The 15,023-nt window shown below is 41.9% G+C and overlaps 1 protein-coding gene across 2 annotated transcripts in view; it reads left to right on the plus strand.

Annotated features, from left to right (window-relative positions):
• Positions 1–9,696: 9,696 nt before the first annotated feature.
• Positions 9,697–15,023, plus strand: part of RALY (RALY heterogeneous nuclear ribonucleoprotein) — a 325,218-nt gene continuing 319,891 nt past the window's right edge. For both annotated transcript variants that reach the window (XM_075349937.1, XM_075349938.1), the window contains exon 1: positions 9,697–9,826. The gene's annotated coding sequence lies outside the window, so the exon portion shown is untranslated. The remainder of the gene's footprint in view (positions 9,827–15,023) is intronic.

The following is a 15,023-nucleotide window of genomic DNA, read 5'->3' on the forward strand; positions in this document are numbered from 1 at the left end:
TATGCTGTGGAGCCACCTACCTAAGGTCCCTGGGAGGACAACGCATTATTCTAAGGTAGAATAGTCCACGTGATCTACTATCATCTCTAATTTAATGGAGATAATATCAGTAACATTAATAGCATACATTATTAAAGCGATATCCTAGATCTCAAAAGGCTGGTGTGTGAGAATACAAAATATTTTTCTATATGCTTTCCTACTGTGAGAGTACAATATATATATATATATATATATATATATATATATATATATATATATATACACTTGTATATAACCACTATATATTTTTCTGTAACCAAGTTTTATCTTTTATATGAGTACGAGGGAAGAGTCTGTTTTCTGGATACTGCATATCAGGAAAAGTATGTGTACAGTTTTAATTTAATCGTATGAACGTATATCTTACCATCATGTAAAAATAAACACCAGACAATAGACAGTGATTGAAAAATATCAAAAGGATAAAAATCAAATTTGAATATCAAGATTTTCTATATATGCAATAGCGTTATCATTTACAATATAGAAATCCTTCTTGTCACCATGGTAGGATCTCAGGGGGCACTCCTCAACAATGTGCTGGATAGTTTGACGATCTGCTCCACAGTCACAGGTCGGAGAGTCATATTTTCCCCACATATACATAAAATCTGCACAGACGCCAAAGTTTGTTCTGATACGATTTAGAGTAACCCATGTTTTCCTTGGTGTTGGGTTTTGTAAATTAGGGAACATTTGGGGATCACCTTCTACTACATTGACCCAAAGTTCTCGCCATTTCTCCTCTAAATTGAAGTTTTGTTCATGCAAGGTGATTGCAGTTCGGATGGGTGGGTGTCTTGATTTCAATCGTTGTATTGTAACATCTCTGATATTTTGGTGTATTGGAAGTTTTTCATTATTCACTACTTTAGTGTACTCCTTAAGTAGGAGCTTTTGTCTTCTTAGATTTGCGGGTGCGATATGACCCAGCACAGGTAACCAGTGAACAGGTGTAGGTCTAATAGCACCAGATATTATACGCAAAGAGTTGTTCAGCTGAGTGTCAATTAAGTTTACATGACAGCTATTTAACCATGCTGGAGCACAGTATTCTGCAGCAGAGTACACCAGGGCAAGAGTAGATATTCTCAAAACAGATGTTGCCGAGCCCCATAAGGATCCACAAAGTTTCTGAATAATATTATTACGTGCTTTCAGTTTCTGTGCCAATTTATCCAGATGGGATTTAAAAGTTAAACTTCTATCAAGGGTTACACCTAAGTACTTAGGATTGAAATTGTGTTTAACAGATTGGCCTTCAAATTGTACTTTAAGTTCAGTCTTGGCACTTGCATTGTGTAAATGAAAGCAACAAACTTCCGTTTTTGATGGGTTAGGTTTTAATCTCCATTGTCGGAAGTACTTTCCCATTACACTAAGAGCTTTTGTAAGAACATCCTCTGCTTCCTCCATTGTTTTGCTTACCATAGCAAGTGCCCAGTCATCGGCATATCCAAATTTCCGTGACACTGTTTTAGGAATATCAGCTAGGTACAGGGCAAACAGGAGAGGTGCCAGCACTGATCCCTGGGCCAGTCCGTTGTTTAAAGATTTCTTACAACTGGTTGAATAGCCCATAATAAGATGAAAAGTTTGATTTGCAATCATATTGTTTAAGAGGTACATCATTTTCTTACATGGAATCACCTTCAGAAATGTATATAAAAGTCCTTCCCTCCACACAGTATCATATGCAGCAGAGAGATCGATAAACGCCACTGAAACTTTCTTGTTCTTCTGGAATTCAGCTTCAATGAGAGTTGTCAAAGCTAAGACTTGGTCACTACAGTTTCGAGCAGGTCTGAAGTCGGCTTGCTCTATAGGTATTGAGTCGAAAATCTTTAGACTGATCTTGTTATATATTAAGCATTCTAAGAGCTTATAAGAGCAACTCAACAAGGCAATGGGTCTATAGCTTGTATAGTACAGTATATCAAGTATATCAAGGTCACCGGCTGCAGACTGATACAAAGCAATGGAATGCAGATGTGATAAAAGACTGGATATCTGCGCAAGTCTAAATTCATGGCTGAGATGTTACGTGCAAGAAACATAGCAAGAGATGGAGTTGGAAAATAAGAGGCGCTGCAGAGGAAGTTCCAAAATGGATACACGTCACAGACTTTTTGCATATTTTTTAATATAGCCAATGGCATACTTAGGAATTTTACTAAAATTCTAAATTTTACTAAAAGATTAACCCATAACTGCTCTATAAAAAGCTTGTAAAAAAAAATAAACCACGCCTCTTGTGCACCTGCTCTCACTGAGTAGGGTATATACCAGATATCTGTGTGGTCTAAATCTCTTTCCTGGCACTCAGTGCTTTCCAATCTGAGATTTCAGCAGGCATTCACCGTTATGAAGGAGCTTTCCAAAACTATGGAATTTCTCCTTGACAGGCGTACTTACTTTGAATTTACATGCCAAATTGATGACTGTATAGTCCTGATATGAACATTAGCATTTTATGAGTCCATCTAGAACCAGACTCGTAATTTGAATTTCAGTGGACTAACTTTTATAAAGAGTTATATAACCATTTTTACATGGATTTTTAAAGTAAGTACACAGCTTTAAAAGATCTATTTATTATTGAAGGACATTTGTATTGTAAAATCTGGTGACAGATGCACTTTAAAGGATTTTTTTCACTACTGACCTAACCTTACACATAGGGCTCTGGCATACACTTGCTGTCCTAAAATGGCTGCAGCATTACCAGCTTAAGTTATTATAAAGGCTACGATAGTCCTTACTAATTGGCTATGCTATACCATGTGATGTGATAGCTGCAATGCAGTATGGGAAATCATATGTGGTCACACCTAAGGTCAAGGCATTCAATCTTACACAATGTGTAAAAAACAACAGGTATTTTTTGGCATTTTGTGCTCATGGAATCACAAATTGTTTGAATTTGCCAGGACCTGCAAATTTAATAAAATTCCACTCTAATTTGATTTGCGTCAAATTGATTAATTATCTTCAATCCTGTGTGTGCAGTTGCATTGGCAGTCTATATCTTGCCAACTCTTACAAAGCAATAACTAGGATGAGCCGATGTACTGCTTTATGATCAAATCAACATTTCTTATAATGAGTAAAAAACAATAGAAGACATATCAGGCAGGACGACTGCTATAGATCTTATGCAAACAACTGTATGATTATTTTTTACAATATGCTCTGTATATGGATCTGGAAACTTCACTTGTGAAGTTCTGTGTGGTACTATATTTGTTAGAAAAAGCAATGAAAATTCAGCAACCGCTGAGAGATATTTAATCCATATTAAAACTTCACATTTGAAAAAAGTTTTTAAAAAAGGGCTAAAAACTTACATCATGATGCTATCCAGGTCTACGCACGTTTAGAGTAAAAAAATTCAAAACGCATAACCTGGAGTGAACCCGATGTTCGGTGTTCTCTGTTCATACCAAATACAGACTTTAAAAAAAACAAAACAGTTCAGGATTGGTGTTCAGGTGCTTTCCTATGCAAACCACTCGCACGAGCATCGCTGTCATCGGGTACGGTCGGCGTTCAGCCCGGTGCAAGCCGCTGGCTGTGTTTGAATGGCTCACACTGGGCGTAACAACAGCGTGATCTGATGTTGTGTGCAAGAAAAAAAACAAATGGAAGTGTTCTGTTATGGCTGGTTGCGTGTGGGCGGAGACCCTAATTGCCTAATCAGTGACTTCCATTGGGGTTCAGGTCAAGTCCGGGTCCCAAACCAAACTTTATCTAAAATCCGGCTGAACCCGCCAGGTGGATCCAGGCAACTACCGTCCAGTAAGCCTGACATCAGTAGTATGTAAAGTTTTCGAGGGCATTTTAAGGGATGACATGCAAAAATATATTCCAGAAAATAATATTAATACTGACTAAGGGGTACTTTGCACACTACCACATCGCAAGCCGATGGTAGCGATGCCAAGCGCGATAGCCCCCGCCCCCATCGCAGCTGCGATATCTTGTGATAACTGCCGTAGCGAACATTATCGCTACGGCAGCTTCACATGCACTTACCTGCCCTGCGATGTCGCTCTGGTCGGTAAACTGCCTCCTTCCTAAGGGGGCAGGTCGTGCGGCGTCACAGCGACGTCACACGGCAGGCGGCCAATAGAAGCAGGGGGGCAGAGATGAGCAGGACGTAAACATCCCGCCCACCTCCTTCCTTCCTCATTGTAGCCGGGACGCAGGTAAGGCGATGTTCCTCGCACCTGCAGCTTCACACAGCGATGTGTGTTGCCGCAGGAACGAGGAACAACATCGTAACATCGGTCCTTCCGAAATTATGGAAATGACCGACGCTACACCAATCATACGATTTTGACGCTTGTGCACTCGTTAATCATAGTAAAAAAGGATTCACATACTCCGATGTCGACAGCGATGCCGGATGTGCGTCACTTTCGATTTGACCCCACCGACATCGCACCTGCGATATCGTAGTGTGCAAAGTACCCCTAACAGCATGGATTCATGAAAGATAAGTCGTGTCTAACCAACCAGTTTGGTTTCTATGAGGAGGTAAGTGCAAATCTGGATATTGCTAATGCAGCTGATGTGATTTATTTGGACTTTTCAAAGGCATTTGATACTGTACCACATAATAGCCTTATACTAAAGCTCCAGAAGCAGGTACTATGGGAAACTATATGCAACTGGGTAAGGAATTGGCTAAAAGATAGGAAACAAAGAGTAGTCATAAATGGTACATTCTCTAAATGAGCTATAGTCAGCAGTGGGGTGCTACAGGGATCTGTGCTAGGACCGGTTCTTTTTAATCTCTTTATTAATGACCTTGTGGATGGGATTGCTAGTAAAGTGTCAGTCTTTGCTGATGACACCAAACTATGTAGGATATTAAAAACTGACCTTGATAGTACAATATTACAAAAAGATCTGGATAAGATGTCCGAATGGGCAGACAATTGGCAAATGAGATTTAATGTTGAGAAATGTAAAGTAATGTACCTAGGATGGAGTAATCCTATAGCTGCGTAGACATTAAATGTAAGTAAACTCGGGATTACAGAACAGGAGAAGGACTTGGGTATTCTCATTACAAATAAGCTAGCAGCAGCACTCAATGTCAAGCAGCAGCTGCTAAAGCAAACAAGATTTTAGGGTGTATAAAAAGAGATTAGATCCCGTGATCCCAACGTATTGTTACCCCTCTATAAATCACTAGTAAGGCCACATCTGGAATATGGGATCCAGTTTTGGTCTCCACATTTTCAAATGGACATTCAGAAGTTAGAATCAGTTCAAAGCCGGCAACTACACTACTACAAGGAATGGAAGGCCTCCCATATGATGACAGGTTGAAAAAGTTAGATATGTTTAGCTTAGAAAAAAGACGTCTCAGAGGAGATCTGATTTATATGTATAAATACATGCGTGGTCAATATAAAGGACTGACACATGACTTATTTCTTCCAAAGACAATACTAAGGACCAGGGGGCATACACTCTGAGTGGAGGAAAAGCGACTCCGGCAGCTAAATAGGAAAGGGTTCTTTACAGTTAGAGCGGTCAGACTGTGGAATACACTACCACAAGAGGTAGTAATGGCAGACACTATAACAGCTTTTAAAAAAAGGGCTGGATGATTTCCTCAGTACACACAGCATTGTTGGTTATAAATGACTTAGTGACAAAATGTAGAACTGGTGGAGGAAGGTTGAACTAGATGGACCTAGGTCTTTTTTCAACCTTTGTAACTATGTAACTATGAACTTCCACAGGTCCACTCATCTCTACTCATGATGTAATTTTCTATCCCCTTTTTTTCCAATAAATGTGATGTTTTTAATACTCATTGAATATCTCTCAGTGGTTGCTGAATTTTCTTTGCTTTTTTCAATGTTGCTAAACCCAAAGGCAGGACTGAACTGTCCGTGCACCACATAGAAGAAATCTGGTGACTCCTGTGCTGGTGAGCTGATATAGTTCCTCCTCTCTGACTATATTTTTTACTTTAATCCCATATGGTGTTCTGTTAAGAGCCAAAAGAGTTCACGGTACTTCGTGTCAGTTTTATTTATTGCTCTGAGTTTCTGCTAAGGAACTAGTCCTCCTTGATAATAATGTACTGGAGTAAGGGCTGGTTTACACTAAGCGACAGCGACAACGAGGTCGCTGTTACGTCACCATTTTCTGTGACGTAACAGCGACCTTGTAAGTCGCTGTTATGATCGCTGCTTAGCTGTCAAACACAGCAGCCGAAGCAGCGATCATAACCGCGAGAGCACGGAGCCGCGCACACTGCTTAGCGCTGGCTCCTTGCTCTCCTAGCTACAGTACACATTGGGTTAATTAACCCGATGTGTACTGCAGCTACATGTGCAGAGAGCCGGAGCCGGCAGCACAGGCAGCGTGAGAGCTGCGGAGGCTGGTAACTAAGGTAAATATCGGGTAACCACCTTGGTTACTAGATGTTTACCCTGGTTACAGCTTACCGCAGCAGCCAGACGCCGGCTCCTGCTCCCTGCTCGCTTCATTTCGTCGCTCTCTCGCTGTCACACACAGCGATCTGTGTGTCACAGCGGGAGAGCGCCTTTGAAGAAAACGAACCAGGGCTGTGTGTAGCGAGCAGCGATCTCGCAGCAGGGGCCAGATCGCTGCTCAGTGTCACACACAGCGAGATCGCTAATGAGGTCACTGTTGCGTCACCAAAACCGTGCCGTAGCAGCGATTTCGGTAGCGATCTCGCTATGTGTGAAGCACCCCTAAAGGAGTAAAAAGATTAACCCTACAAAGGACTTTACCTTGTTCTATATTAAAATAAAAAAAAAACTGCATTCATGACATGAGATGGACCATAGTTTGTATATGGTCACTCATGAAGTACATACAAAGCTACCACTGAACAAACATATAAGAGCCAGTACATTAAATGTTAAAGAGGGGGTTCACCCCTGTCATTACAGGCCACATCGATATTATGTTGAGAAACAAGGCTTCTGTCAAATACCTTGTGTTACCAATAGTGCCTGGGAGTGGCGCTATTGTGGTCCTCTCTTCCCCATAGCGTGATCCCCTGGCTCCATGATCTCTGATGTCCAGTGATGTCATGTCAACTTCCTGTTGACCCAACATCACCGTGGCCGGCCCCAGTGGGCTGTGGGCGGTTTTTAGCCGCTCGTCACAGCCCAGTGCTGCTGCTGCTTGCAGTGAAGGAGGGAGCAGGGAGATGCTGGGCTGTGACGATGGACTGCGCTGAGCAGTGAAACGCCGCCCACAGCTCAGTCACTCAGGAATACTGTGGCCCGCCTCAGTTGATGTGACATTACTGGACATCAGAAGTCACGGAGCCAGAGGGTCACGCGACAGGGAAAAGTGGTCTGCAATATCGCCGCTAACAAGCACTATTGTCAACGCAAGGTATATAAGAGAAACCTTGTTTCTCAATATAATATCGATGTGGCCAGTAATGAAAAGTGGATGAAACACCCCTTTAACCTAAAAAAAAGTTGGCTAAAACCCTTTGTAAAGTCACTAAACTTTTGCGCAACTTTTGGCTTTTTTGCACCAGGTCCAGTTGGCGCATGTAAATTTCCATCAAGCTAATTATTGACCAAACCTTACTCCAATAATCTTACTTCAATTCCGGACTTGAAAAAAAATCTTCTGACAAGGCGCACATCACTTGTTAGAGGTGGCTGATTTCTTTAAGGCTGCTTTACATGCAGCGCATTGCTAGCGATGTCTCTGGTGAAGGCACCCTCCCCTGTCAGTTGTGCGTCATGGGCAAATCGCTGCCCATGGCGCACAACATCACTAGGACCCGTCACACGGACTTACCAGCCTAGCGACATCGCTGTGGCCGGCGAACCGCCTGCTTTCTAAGGGGATGGTTTGTGCGGCGTCACGGCGACGTCACACGGCAGCCGTCCAATAGAAGCGGAGGGGCGGAGAGCAGCCGAAAGAAAGTCACGCCCACCTCGTTGCCGGAGGACGCAGGTAAGGTGTTGTTCCTCGTTCCTGGGGTGTCACACATAGCGATGTTTGCTGCCTCAGGAACAATGAACAACCTGCGTCGTGCAACAGCAACAATATTTGAGATTAGAACAACGTGTCAACGATCAACAATTAGGTGAGTAATTTTGATAGTTAGCGGTCGTTCATACGTTTCACATGCAATGACGTTGCTAACGAGGCTGGATGTGAGTCACAAATTCCGTGACCCCAACGACATCTAGTTAGCGATGTTGCTGCGTGTAAAGCCCCCTTAAGGCTATGTGCGCACTAGAAATGTGAAGTTTCTCAAGATGGGAGAAAAGCAGGTTTCTCGAGAAACTTCTGGGAGTGAAAGATTTCCGGACCTCCAGAAAAAATCCGCACCAAATCCGCATGCGGATTTGACGCGGATTTGACGCGGATTAGCCGCGGAATTGCCGCGGAATAGCCGCGATTTTCCCGCGGGTGGTTCCCTGCGGATTTTTGCAGGCTGTAGTGCAGAAATCCGCAGGGTACCTGCGGAAATAATGGACATGTTCATTTTCTCAAGAAAGTTTCTCGAGAAATTCTTCTCGCGGAAATTTCTTGAGAAAAATCTGCACCAGTGCGCACAGCTATTTTTTTTTCCCATAGAATTTGCTGGGAAATGTCTGCACAACGATTGCAGACATTTCTCAAGAAATTTCCGCGGCAAATCCGCGGGTAAATCCACGGGTAAAAAGCTCTAGTGCGCACATAGCCTCAGTGTTCTGTGCCTCTCAATCAGACGCCTCCTACTTCACCACACCCTTTCATTAAGAGTAGCATGTACTATGCCAGTCTTAATGAATCGGGGCCATAGTGTCACAAGGAAGCGCAGACCAAAGGAAGGACTTCCACAGGAACTGGTACAGTCAGGTATTTGGGCCAGTAAAAAAAAAAAAAATTGTTTTCTAAAAGCAGACTTTTATAAAATATTTGCTAACTTGCTATACAACATAACTAGAAAGAAAAACAAAGAGAGAAGTCTGAGTTTATCCTATGGGTTTCTCACTTCTAAATAAATTCTGCCGAATGCATGAATATTATTCCACCATTTACATATGCCGCAGCCACGGCTGATGATGAAAAACGTGTCTTACAAACACCACCATTGATACATGAGTCCCCACTGTAGCGAGCACTTAGCAATTATTCTTCTGGCTGAATGTATGCATTCATTTGTATTCTTGCATTAGACACACAGGCGCACACATGCCCACAGACACACAAATGAACCCAAGTCTAACAGGCATACAAATAGTGTTATTTTGTCTTGATTAATCATGCACAGACAGCTCACACAAGCAGATCCACCTCTCTCCCCCTCCTTTCTCATCTGAAGCTCAACATTATACTGCTCCAGCTATTTAATAAGGCATCAACTGGACTTGACCATGACGAGAGCAAGGAGCAGGGGTGTAGGGGATGCAATGTTAACCATTGCATGTATAGTTACTGCTCAATCCCATCTATAGCATTGAGTATAATTATATAAAATCTCTGTAGTGTATCGGCATAAGATCCAGCATAGCCGGGCTTGATTACCGGTGTCTTGAAGCCTCCGAGATGCCATGCCACCCCCGCGTCAGTGTAATGGTTTGACCCAGTGGGTAGTATGCAGCCTCTAGTCCCTTGATGCTGTTACTTTGTATCCAGACTGGTACAGCAGCTGATACATTGTATCTCAGCATCTGCCCTTTTCCACACTTTCTCCTCGCTCTCCTCCTACCTTCCTCCTATTAACTCTCTTCTTCTTGTGACCTTTTTACCTCTGACATTTTCTTGCTTGGTGAGTACTTTTTTTCCTTTTTTACATTCTTTCTTTTTCTTGTTCTTTTTTTTTTTCTCTGAAAAAATGGGACAAAAATGAACCAATTTTGCTGTGTACTGTATTCTGATGAATGTCACAACTTTTAGGCTCTGATTTTTTTTGTTTGTTCCTGCTAGAAAAAAAAAGGATTTTTCCTTCCATTTCCCACATTATTATGGGCTCATTCATTATTTTCTTACCTTTTTAGACTATATGAATATTGTTAAAAATTCTTCTGTTTGATTTTTTTTTCTTTGTTGCCGTCTTGTTTTCTTTTCTTTGCTTTATTCTTTTTTTTTTCTTTAACATTTTTGATCTTGCTTGAAAAAAATGGAATTTATAATTGTTTTATTTTTATTTTTCTGAACAATTATAAGTGAATGTATTTGTGTGAATACATGTGACTTGCCAATGTGATATTTTTTTTTTTCTTTGTGACACCAAGTGATTTTATCATAATTTATAACTAATATCACCGGAACATTGACAATGTTGAATGGACACCTCTGGTGATATACAGGCCTTCAATGCAATGATCGACACTCAATTTATAGTCTTTTCTCGGATGTTAAGGGTTAAGTCCGACAATTTATGGAACGAATGTTTAATGATAATTGTATTGTTAGATTTGCAATAAATGATACATTAAACAGATAGCGCTTTGTATGGATTTTTGCATATATTTGAGGTTTCGGAGGGTATTGTGAATTTTTTTGTGTATGATCAAGTGCGGTTTAATCTTTGACGTTGCTGTTTTTGTGGCTAGATGTTTACACTTTGAGGAATTTAATCCAGAAATATGCCAAACTAATAGCATTACCTGGTGGGATAGAGGAAATACCGAGGAGATTTCTTCCAGTATTTAATATTTAATTCAGTCATTACATAGGTCATCTGTACTGTAGAAAAGCCTCATTGAATCACCACTTCACTGCCTTACCTTGCTGGTGATAGAATTAAAGCAGCTATAGATTTATATTATTCTCATCTTACTTTAATACAGGATTTCAATTGCATGTCCCGATATACATCATATAAACGGAGGCTGAGATCTACATATTTCAATGTATTTGACCATTGCTACAAGATTGTAAAGTGTGGTACGTAATGTCGCATCAGTATCAGGGTCTCTGGTTGTCAGATCTTGCTGGGTTCACCCTAGTAAGCAGGTAATTGGATTTATGTTGCTCTTTTCTCTCTGTCTGAGCACCAATTAAGAAGGTGGGCGTGATAAAGGAGAAAAGGAAAAATGACAGAAATGAACAGGACGCATTGAAAAGTTCACCTTGGCATTGTATACCTGTAGTTCCAATGTAACAATACATAGGGGGTGTACACTGAGTCAACTACAGTCTACTAAACTTTTTACTGCAATATTGAAGCCATGACAAATATATTGACGACATTTAAAATGACATATTTGTAAATATTACTGAAAGTTAATATTAAGCCAGACTTAGGGGTGCGTCAACACATGGGTACTTCAGTTACTACCATTAATGGGGGCATCATGGTCCATCATGGCCTGAGCATCTGGACCATGTGCCCTAATCCCACACTTTGTACCTTAATGGATATAATGGCAAATGCTCAAGATCCATCTGTCTGTGGGTGCCATTTGGTCACCATTTGGAAAAATTTGGTATTAAAGTATGCTTTTATGTGTTGAGCCAAGGGCGGACATATCATTGGGGTGACCTGTGCAGCTGCACCTGGGCCCAAGATGTTGTGGGGGCCCATTTCAACCTCCAGAGGATGAGGAATTGTGCATTATAATGGACTCTAGGGCTGCAAAGGGTCCATATATTATTCTTGCACATGGGCCCTTTTCAGTCTGTGTCAGCCAGTGTGTTGAGCACAATTTCTAGGGAACTTATAAGGTACCGCCAAGGATGGTACCAAATCCAAGCCCCTGGTTCAATCCCTTTAATATAATAATATCTAATAGTTAAAAATAGAGCTTAAATTAAGGCTCTATGTATAAGGCCTCCAAACATACATCACTGATTTGACTACTCATATGAGAAACTACATAAGCATTGACCCTGCCAACAAAATGGCTGCCCCCAGTGCGGGTAGGAGATTGATGCGTCTTAAGGACAGTCATTCTAGCATGTGGTAAGCCATCATGATCACTGTCCCCTGTGTTTTCCCTATTTCCCAGAAAATCATGATCATAATTATTTAGTTAGGAACTTTATGAGTTGGAAATTTCAGCAGAGTATTGAGTAATTAATCACATAATGTGGGCACTGGGGATTATTATTTCAGGAACTGAGCAATTCTGTTCCATTGTATTAAAACCTATTCCTACTGGGTTGTAGGGACTGGTATTACACCTGCTTTCTGTCGTAATAAGGCATTATATGGATATATCACACTATATGGAACAGATGTCTATAAATTACTGAAACAGATGAAATATAGAGCAGAGTCCAGGCCCAAGCCTGTTATAATGGACATGAAAGTAAAAAAGTATCTCATAGCAAAAAGTTTTAAAAGTATTTATACATTCTGCCCAACATATTAAGGTGATGGTAGTTTTCAAATATTATCCCATTTACAAAATATTTATCTCTATTACAATTTTATAGAAAAATTGGAAAAGAAAAGAATTAACTTCAAAATTGTTGAAACATGAGAGCAATTCAAAGTTTTGGATGAATTTGGACCCATATAAAAAAGAAGAGAACATATAAACTTTATGGAGTTGGTACCCTTGACTTCACCCCATGGTTAGGTTTTACCATCAACCTACTGTATATAGAGATTCTTTACTGTAAAAGCTGCTAATGATTAAGTTAGTCAGCACCTTCTTTGTACCACACTTTGTTAATGTGCAGGTAGAAATCTGCTGTGACTAATGCAAAAGCAAGCAACAACCAACGTACAATAGCACCCTGCAGACACTGTTAGGCGCAAGCATGTTAAATTTTATTATTTTAGATTGCATTAGTATTATATTATTATTTATTATTATAGTGCCATCAATTCCATGGTGCTTTACATGTGAAAGGGGTATACATAATAGGGAGAAGTACAATAATCAAAAACAATACAAGGCACAGACAGGTACAGGAGGAGAGAGGTCCCTGTCCGTGAGGGCTCACAGTCTACAAGGGATAGGTGAGGATACAGTAGGTTAGGTTAGAACTGGTTGTGCAGCGCTATATCAGACTGAGGGTTACGGCAGGTTGTAGGCATGTCGGAAGATTTGGGTTTTCAGGTTCCTTTTGAAGCTTGTCAAGGTAGGCGAGAGTCAGATGTGTTGTGGCAGAGCATTCCAGAGTATGGGGGAGGCACGGGAGAAATCTTGGATGCGATGGTGGGAAGAGGAGATGAGAGGGGAGTAGAGAAGGAGATCTTGTGAGGATCGAAGGTTACGTGCAGGTAAGTACCAGGAGACTAGGTCACAGATGTAGGGAGGAGACAGGTTGTGAGTGGCTTTGTATGTCATGTTAGTGTTTTGAACTGGAGTCGTTAGGCAATGGGAAGCCAGTGAAGGGATTGGCAGAGAGGAGAGGTCGGGGAGTGGCGGGGGGACAGGTGGATTAGCCTGGCAGCATAGTTTAGAATAGATTGTAGGGGTGTGAGACTGTTAGTAGGGAGGCCACAGAGCAGGAGGTTGCAATAATCCAGATGGGAGATAATAAGGGCATGCACTAGGGTTTTTGCAGCTTCTTGGGAAAGGAATGTACGGATCCGGGAAATATTTTTGAGTTGGAGGCAGCAGTAGGTGAAAAGGGCTTGGATGTGTGGCTTGAAAGTGAGATCAGAGTCTAGGATTATATGTACTCTATGTAAAAATTTGATCAAATTGTGGGAGCCCACCTGCCATAACAAGGCCTCACAAGTCATAAAGTTATTGTTGATTTACTGAAGGAGTTCCGGAAGATTCTGAATGCCTTCCTTGAAGGATTTATTATCAGAATGATAGGCCTTAGATTGGTAGAGATGAGTTATTGATCTAGAGATTTGCTCTGTTTACAACCTTTGGAAGTCAAGAAGATATTTCCCTCCATAATATGCAATTTATAACTACGTGATGGGGATTTTTGCCTTTCTCTGGCACAACCCTCTAAGAACATGGATTGGACTTGACGGACCTCTGTCTTTTTTTTCAACCTTCTGAGCTATAAAGTTATGGGGCCAATTTACCAATTCTCTCTAACTTTTAGACATAGATTAGACAGTTTTAAATTTACCAAATTTACTACAGTGACTTATACTCGATGATAAATTTTGGGCATATTTAGACACTTTTCACTAACTAAAGGGTACTTTACACACTGAGACATCGCTAGCGTTTGCTAGCGATGTCGAGCGCGATAGCACCCACCCCCGTCGTACGTGCGATATTTGGTGATCGCTGCCATAGTTAACATTATCGCTACAGCAGCGTCACACGCACATACCTTTTTAGCGACGTCGCTGTGACCGCCGAACAATCCCTCCTTCAAGGGGAGGTGCGTTTTCGACTCACAAAATACCTTGCATCCGGAATATTTGTACACTGATCATAGTAACATATCCGAGAATGATAGATCTGTATTGAAAGGCATCCTAAGTAACTTGTCATGGTTCCGATGCGCGGACCATTTTGTTTTCTGCCTTGCTCTCCTGCAGAGCCGTTACTATCTGTTCCTTCGCGCAGAGCCTTTTGCAGGTTGGAGGCTCTGCTGTTTGTATTGTACACCTAAGGATGGGTTGTCTCTCAGCTCTGGGTTCTACACTGTCCTGGGGAGTGCCTATGTCGCGGGCGGGAAGGAGGGTGTCAGCACTGTGCTCACCCCTCTGCTCGGGTCCGGCTGCTGCTGCTCAGTGGTGGCTCGAGCGGTGGGCCGGATCCCGGGGGTCTCGAGCGGCGCTCCTCGCCCGTGAGTGAAAGGGGATTGGGATTTGGGATAGTTTATTGTCCGTAACGCCACCCACGGTTGTGGTGATTTGTTGACACCACCGCTGCTCTGTATGGGGATCCCGGGAGTGATGTGGAGAAGCCAGTTGTTGTGTTGCCCCTCCGTGGGTAGGGGTTGGTGATCCCGGGGCCCAGTGATGAGGAGGGAGATGCAGGGCCTGGTGGGCGCAGGGACGCGGGTGCAGCGCTGTGCCTTGCGGCACTGTGGTACTCACTCAGCCAGAAATCAGGACACAGTTCTTAGTAAAACACTCGGCTGGA

The sequence above is a fragment of the Anomaloglossus baeobatrachus genome, chromosome 5 (genome assembly GCF_048569485.1).
Source record: "Anomaloglossus baeobatrachus isolate aAnoBae1 chromosome 5, aAnoBae1.hap1, whole genome shotgun sequence".
Lineage (NCBI taxonomy): Eukaryota > Metazoa > Chordata > Amphibia > Anura > Aromobatidae > Anomaloglossus > Anomaloglossus baeobatrachus.